This window comes from Cyprinodon variegatus, unplaced genomic scaffold, assembly GCF_000732505.1.
Source record: "Cyprinodon variegatus isolate N-32 unplaced genomic scaffold, C_variegatus-1.0 Scaffold0, whole genome shotgun sequence".
Lineage (NCBI taxonomy): Eukaryota > Metazoa > Chordata > Actinopteri > Cyprinodontiformes > Cyprinodontidae > Cyprinodon > Cyprinodon variegatus.
In genome coordinates this window covers 2,104,253-2,112,789 of record NW_015150453.1, presented here as the reverse complement: position 1 = coordinate 2,112,789, position 8,537 = coordinate 2,104,253, and the positions used below count along the sequence as shown (strand labels likewise).

The 8,537-nt window shown below is 36.4% G+C and overlaps 1 protein-coding gene across 7 annotated transcripts in view; it reads right to left on the bottom strand.

Moving 5' to 3' along the window:
• mef2d (myocyte enhancer factor 2D) overlaps positions 1–8,537 on the bottom strand; it is a 160,343-nt gene that overhangs the window by 138,901 nt on the left and 12,905 nt on the right. The gene's annotated exons all lie outside the window — the stretch shown is intronic.

The window sequence follows — 8,537 nt, the reverse complement described above, 5'->3', positions numbered from 1 at the left end:
TTTTATTTTGAAGAATTCAATGCCTTTTAAGACTTTTTAAGGACCCGCGGGAACCCTGATTGATCACGAAATGTGCTGCCATATATTTAGGGCCAAGTTTTTAAACTGATATGGCTTTCTCTTCCTCTATTTACGTGATAAAAATGACATAATATTAACAAATATTACATAAGTCTCAGTTTAAACAAAAGAAATGTTTACATTGGAAGGCAACTGGAGTAAGCTCAATGCATGAATCAGTGAATGCTTGCAGGTATTGGCTATTACTGATACTAGAAAAAAACCTGCCAATATCCACTAAAAACCAACAGAACTTTAAGTATCATTCACTGTAACACTCAAAACAGTAAACAATGCAGTATTGCAAATCATGGAAAGGTAATTTGATAGCGCATTAATACTTCCTGTGTTTCACAATGGTGTCACTATATACATGTACTACCAATCCAGGTATAGGATGTCCTGACTGTCATTTCATTTGGATGACATTCGGGTCTGGATTTGCATTTGTTCACAGACGGCCTTGTAGAGCTAATTCAGGAAATTAAACAAATGACAAGCATGATACTAGCAACCGTATAACTGTTGTTGGTCATCATTTTCGTTTCCATGCAAACAATGTGGAAGTTTCTTATATCTAACCACTCTGTGCCATACGATGAGTAGTTACAGAAAAACTCCTCTGCTTCACTTGCGCCTTAACTTCTATTACTATTTATCTTATGACATTATTATAAAAGAAAGCAGGATTTTGTTTTTGCAGAGTATATAATGACTCTCGATGCATTAATCTGGATTGAATAGGGGTCAACAATTGTCCAACATTATATAATCACAGTATAAATAAATTCAATAAATGTTATGATATTTCCTACATTAAAGCCTATGATTAAAGCATTTTTCACTGACTGACATATTCTAATATTTATGTGTTTCTTTTTAATATGTCTGAAATGTTCTACTGGAGGAGTTTTATAAACATGTTAAAATATTTGTTTGTACAGGATTCTGTTGTGGGTATTCTTAGCAGTCTTTCTGGGGCTTTTATTTTTATATATCAATATCAAAATTAAACTACATAAACCAAAATTAAGGAAAATGTAGTAATACAGGTTTTAGCCATATCTTCCAGCCCTAGGATAAGAATTTCTGGACTGAGTAAACAGTAACTGGTCCCAAAACATGTTATTATCAAGATGAATCTGTCGGTTGACATTTTGAACAATTACCTAAGAGTTTGAATAAACAGAAAAAAACACACATTATGCATGAATAACTATTAGTTATTAGTTATTGTTATTTTAAAAACTATGCCAAACAGCCTCCTGACTGTAAAGCAGAGCAGAGCTTAACCCCTTAGCTCCCACCTTTTTATATCTGTGCACAAACGACTTACATACCCGAATGCCATCGGTCAGTAAAATAATATTAGAAATGCCACATGCTGGAGATGCATCTCATTTGAAAGCTGAGATCATCTAGTTTCAGGAAATATGTATTCAAACAATGTAAGTTAAACATAACCTGAGCTATGTCACTTCAAACATGTCCAAAATAAGCATAACATTTTTTTTAATTTTCTATATCTTGTAGTGTTTAGTCAATAGTCAACCTCTTTTACTATATTTGTTGTTCATCTTATGGACAATAACTGTGTCAAATTTCCGATTTCTAGGCATAAGCATTGTAAAACTATGACCTTTCTTGTCTGCAAAAGGTTAATTTGGCACAATTAATCCAAATTAGAACCAAAAGTGCCAAACTGGATTACATTTTTATTGACTAATTTGACATATAAAACACATTTGTCAATGTAGCTTTACACACAAGATCTTTCTTTAATGATATTTCAAATTTTCAAGACATTTTCAGAATTCTGACAATGCATTTCCTGTACGTATCCAGTTACTTCTCGTCTCCTCTCACTTCGTACGCACATAAATAATACTCAATACTTTTCAGCCCGCCCCTTCACTTCCTATACATTGAAAAGCTTTATCTCATTGGCTAATAAAATACGTCAATCAAGGTTTGATTGGTCACCTGATTTTGGAGAGTTTCAGCTGCTCAAAGACTACAGCATTCCTTGCATGCAGGATATGCTTGTGATGTATTCTGGATACTTAATAAGGAACTTTAGTTCAATTTTGGGAGTAAACACATCGGTGAATAAGCCCACGTAACGTAGATAATCAAAAATGGCAGATACATACAACGTATGAAACCGGAAAAATTAGCTTTTTATCAAATTTACTTTTACTTCACCATGGGAAAAATTATCTTTGGTCGATTATTAGGAGATGTGATTTTGTTTTATGGGAAATACAACAGGATATTACTTTTCTGTGAAGTGTTACAGACAAAATGAGCCCATTTATGACAGGATAGAGCCTGTTTTAGATGATAAAAGTAAGAGGTGAGATTTATGAATTCTAATTTGAGGAAAAATAAATACTTATTGGTGTTTTTAGAGTACAGTTGGCTTACAGTTGAGTTTATAATTGTTTCTACAACATGATTCATTTTGTTTAAAGTTAGGCTGCTGTTAGGTGCGGATGAAAAGGTCCCAGGGCGGGGCAGTGGGAGCTAATGGGTTAAACAACGAAAACAAAACCAAAAACATGATCAGGCTGTTTGTGGTGATTTCTATCCTGCACCAGCATAATCATCATCCCTCTTCACACACAAAAAAACACTCATCAAGTTACCACTTCACAGGAACACACACCATCCCCTGTCTTCCTGTCAGTGGGTGTACGTCCCCTCCCAGAGCTTTGGTCTGAAGAACCCTCTTCATATCTTCCTCTCTTCTCAGCCTTTGCTCATTAGCCTAATTGATGTTTAACCTGTTGATCAGCATCTTATGAGAGCTGAATTAAGAGATTCCTGAAATACAGGATTTCATTCTGGGCGGGGAAGAAGGTTTTTTTTTGTTTTTTTTCCACATTGACGCCACAAATTCTTCCTTTGTTCCCAATCATCTGATCATTAAAACAATGCTGTTGACCCAGCTACATTTACAGCTGGATATCCCAGCTGGGTATGACCAATGATTGTTTTCATTATCAATAATTGACAGTTTTCTCAGACAGCATTAAAAGGTCAATAAAATGCCATTAAATCCTGAAAAACATCCAGGATTTCTTTGAACAGATGTGAAAATCTGTGACAGTGGAATCCAAGCACAGGAGACAGGATTAAAACTCCATTCCAACCGGAGGGATGTTTGGATCATTTTTGGTACCAAAATGCAAGTTGTGAAGGTAGATTAGAGCTTGATGTGAGGCAGGATCACAGTCGGACTGATTGCTTACAACTAGTAGATGTTCTTGACTGAAGAAGAAAAACATTTTAGAGGATAACTTGAGCTATAGTCATTTCAACTTTGGTGAATGACTATAAATACACACCAGACGGGTGTAAGATCCTTTCATGCATCCAGACAGACACTCTACTCTTATTCTGAAACTCAACGGATCACCCCCACTCCTTCCATGTCTGACTTCCTGTCTGACTTGTCTGTTTTTTTTTTTTTTTGTTGACACATTCTGCTCTTTTACCCATATAAAATCGATTCAGTCTGTATATCTGATGGCCAATGGGGGGATCTCTGTTATACCACAGCTCTACAGAGCAGGTGGAAATTATTACTACATATTTTCGTGAAACAAACACGAAGGGAGGATGGAGTCTTTGTGAAGGAGGGGAAGGCTGCTGGATATATTTAAAGGGGAGAAAAGGTGGGAAAAAAACACTGATTCTAACTTGGACTGTACTATTTTGCAAAGCTAACTCGCTCTTCCCTTTAATTTTACAGTTAACCCACAGTAACCATATTACTTTTTCTTTTTTTTTCTTCCAGCTATTTTCATTACACTGTCACAAGTACAGAGCAATGAAATTCACTCTCTGTATTTAACCCATCCCCTTGGGGAGCAGTGGGCTGCCATTGTGCGGTGCCCAGGGAGAAGTGTGGAGTTAAGGCTGAGGCTGAAGGGATCCAACCAGGTATTTGCAACCTTCAACCTTCTCAGAGGACAAGTGCACTGCTCTAACAGCTAGGCCAGCGCTTCCCTCCTTACTGCCAACTAAGGGCCTGTAGCATCAAACTTAATGCTAGTCTCAAATTTTAAAGGACCAGAAGTGGATTGTCTCTGTGACATGGAACATACTTTTCTTTAAACGGCAATACATCGCAAATGCAATTATTTTAAAGCCCTAATTTAAACTATATTGTGTCATTGAACAAGAGGCACACACAGTGCTTTAATATCTCTACAGGGGAGCTGTTTTCTTACTGTTTGAAAGCATAAACTGGAGGTAAATTTGTAATACACAGAGATGGGAAGTAACGAAGTACAAATACTTCGTTACTGTACTCAAGTAGATTTTTCTGATATTTTTACTTTACTTTACTACTTATTTTTAATGGCGACTTTTTACTTCTACTCCTTACATTTTTACACAAATATCTGTACTTTCTACTCCTTACATTTTAAAAAATTGGCTCGTTACTTTAGTTTTGAATCATTTCAATGGAGTTACCGTTATTATTTTTCACATCATTAATACCAAATTCAATCTAATTGGATGGGAATCTACGTTGCATTTGACGCACCACTACAAGATGAATCGACAGATTCGGCGGTATTCATTCGCGGCAAATCATTGCAGCTTGGTGGCGGTGGCGTTAGCATAGTAGCATGGACGACGAGATGATTGAAAATGAACACAACGGAGATCTAGTCCTATTGGCAGACATCCATTTAAAATGTAGGCAACGGCATGAAAAAAGTGGTTTCTACTTTTACTTTTATACTTTAAGTAAATTTACAAGCCTGTACTTTGTTACTTTTACTTGAGTAAAGAAGTTTAATCAGTACTTCCACTTTTACCAGAGTATTTTTTAACACAAGTATCTGTACTTTTACTCAAGTACGGAAAGTGAGTACTTTTGCCATCTCTGGTAATACATGGCAAACTTTAGCATCATCTGTTAATTAAATAACTTCATCCATGAATCAACTTTTACAGCCATACACAAAAAAATTCAAAACTATATAGACTTTAATATAGAAGAAAGGGCTCCATGTGATATTCTCATATTAGAAAACCTTAAGAAAAAGCACAACAGTTTCATTTAGGAAAACAACAACAAAAAAGGACTAGCCCGAGCTACCTGGTTTTATTCATAAAAACCAAAGAAATATAAAAAAACATATATATTCTACAGTGTTTAACTGTTCATTAATAATTAGATATTTTAATAGCAGTCTCATGATTGAAAGACGATAAACAAAAAAATTAGCACTAGTTATGAGGTAAAGATGCTAATTGCACTATTATAGCATTTTATAAAACAACACTAGAAGTCACATAATCTAACATTGCCTGGTTTGATTAACCCCAACTAACTGTTTTAAACCTTGATCGGCCTTTAGACTAGTAACTAATCCATACCTGGAGGTTAGACTGGTCACTTCCCTCAACAGGAAGCCAATCAATTGCCAAAATCGATTAATATGTTGATTACTTATTTGATCAATCAGTTAATAATCAGATAGCCAAAGGTTCCTTGAAGAAGACTTTTAACTAAATTAAACCAGGTGAAACTAAAATTTCTCCCTTTGAGGAGTTCTGAATAGAGCATTTTGACAGACAGAAAAGTTTTCTTTATCTTAAAGGTAAAATATTTATTTACTTATTTTACAATTTTGTTGCTCTGTCAGCTAAAGGCACATTTTAGAGTCTCAATACTCCAGTTAACAATTAATCGATTACTAAATAAGTTGATGATTATTTCAATTATCGATTAATCACAATTAATCCAATTAATTGTTCCAGCTACTTTTGAGTATTCCTCTTTTTTTGTGACATTCAGAAGGACAGGTTAAAGAAGTAAACCTTAATGATTACTTAGTGGGATAAACTGGATAAAGTTTGCATTTCCAAGAAGCTAATGAAATTGGCATTAGTCCAAATCTAGTCTCATCTAAATTTATATTTTCATCAAAAGAGTAATTTATCACAACATGTGCTTTCATTATAAATATATACATATATATTAACTCTTCTCTATTTCCTCAAATCAAACAAATTTCCTTTTAAACTGCTTCTATTACTCCCACCCACCTTATGTTTGACTGCATTTTGGAGTTTTGACCGCGGGTGACAGCAAACAGTGAGTCATGTGTTTTTAGTCAACAAGCTTCGCTTTGTTTGCTTCTAATTTGAGCCAGAGAAAGTTTAAATATGTTCTTAGGTTTGGCTTTAAAAAGAGAAGCCATATCCAAGGATGTAACACAGTGAACTTTTCACCAGGAGAGGCGAATGTCTTGCCAGGTGCGGCGCCCTGCACCTTTTAATGGATCTCGTCTGGAAATCACAGCAGGGGGAGCGAGGATTGTGAGGCGAGCATTGCTGCAGCTACTTCTCACATTAAGTGGCTGATGTCCTCCTCTTGGTTCACAAACACCTTTGGCTTTAAGCTGCATTAACAGAAAGGCAGCCGAGACGTTTCTTCCCTGTTTCAGTGTGTCGGGGTAAAGCGTTACCCTGCAATGATTGAATCATAGCCATAATAGCAGAAGGTAGAGGCCTGCTGTGTTGCTGAGTTCTTCCTGTTCTCCTCGCTCAGCGTGGGAACAGCCATGGACAAAATCTGCCCTGGAATCAGCTCACAAAAGGAGGCCATGAAAGCAGCACAAGCAGAGCAGGTAGTAATTGCTCCTTTCTGTTGCTTTTTCCTTGCCATGCATTTAAGCGTGACTTGTGGTGCGAGGCTTTTTAGTTTAGCGTCAGCGAAGGGGCCAAGCTTGTCTAACCTGGCATACGAGTAAGGTTTCACTGCCGTTGTTGGATGAGTGCACGGTGCAGGCGGACGCCCAGAAAAACACATCTCCAACAATGATGCTGTGGTATTGGACATGGCTGAGGTTGAGCTGCGAACGTAAACAGGTAAATCAGCGAGGTGGAAGGTGACTCACCCTCAGGAAGCTGCATTAACAGCTCGCCCTACATTCAGAGCTGACGCTCTTCACCTTCCCTTTTCAGTTCTGTCTAGATTCTATTTGGGGGGAACAGAAATATAAAACACAGATTACAGCAATTATAAAAGCTCTATAATGTCCAGCCTGACTAACAAATTAATTAGTGAAATTCTGACCTCAATTAGTGCTCAGAGTTCCACATGATGTGATCTTAACTGTCTTTTGACTAATTGAAAGCCATGGAAAATCTGCCAAGGAATGAATTTATGAATCTTTACTTCCTTATGCTGATTAATAGTGCACTGTCTGCTGCATTGGCAACTGTACTAGGTAGTGGGATTTGATCTATTTTACACTCCAACATGAAACCAGTTAAAACTAAAGCTCATCCCAACTGTTAATGTTTAGATTTTAAATCTTTTTACCCATTTAGCCATGCGGTCATTGTACAAACCCTCCTGGGAAATTATAACCCATAGTTTGGATGACGATTACATCTGGCATCTGTAAAGGAAGCTCTGTTTTGGGGAGACAACTATCTACTCTTTTAACATAAAGTACAGAAGCTAAAAAATATATATTTTACGGCTGATAAAGCAGTGCACTTTATGTTTCTAGTCTCTGCACTTAAAGAAGAGACTAATCAGTGGACTTTTAAGAGCTGGCAACCATGAAAGCCAACAATGGCCATCTGTACTGTATAGCAATCTTCAGTTAATTTTGCTCAAATAATGCCATAACCCATTATATCAAGAAAATGAAGCCACATAAAAGTGGAACAGTTTCCCTCATTATTTCATTAGCTAAATTAGTTCATAGTGAGAAATTTACTTGGTGCATATATTTTGTTTCTACATGTTTTTATTTGAGGAAAATGTTGCTTTTATCTTTAATTTACCAGTAAATTGAAGGGTATTTCTACTTAAAGAGAGTTTCCAGAGGACATTTGTTTCTCTTCTTGCTTTAAAAGACATTTTGAAGCAGTTTTGATTACAAGCTGAAAAACCTAATTTGTTTTTTTCTATTGTCACTTGAAAATAAAGCCTCCTTTTTACATCATCCCTGTTTCAACACAATCGAACACCTGACTCGTCTTAACTGATGCATTATGTTATTTTTGTTCTTTTAAGAAAAGAAATGCAGCTTCCCAAAATCAGCAGCACATATCTGACATAACTGCCCCGAACATCCATATGAACAAAACCCCTATAAAGGATTTCTGCCACATAACGGTCAGGAATAGTGTTTTTGTTTTTTTGAGTTTTTACGGCACTAGTGGCTCGTTTTTTCGACTGTATTCTGACAGGAAATTGGGCATGAGAGAGGGGGAATGACTCCAACCCTTGTCGGCCGCGTCGCGGACTAAAGGCCTACCTTACGTGGGTGGTGCACACTTACTACTGTTCCACCTGCACACCCCAAAAACGCTTTTATTCTGATTCATTTTTTAGGTTATTTTATATTTATCTGCTGCGTTATTTGATTTATAGTTCAATTCAATTCGTACAAAACCTTTAAAAATCCATTTCGTTTCTAATGAGCTACTTT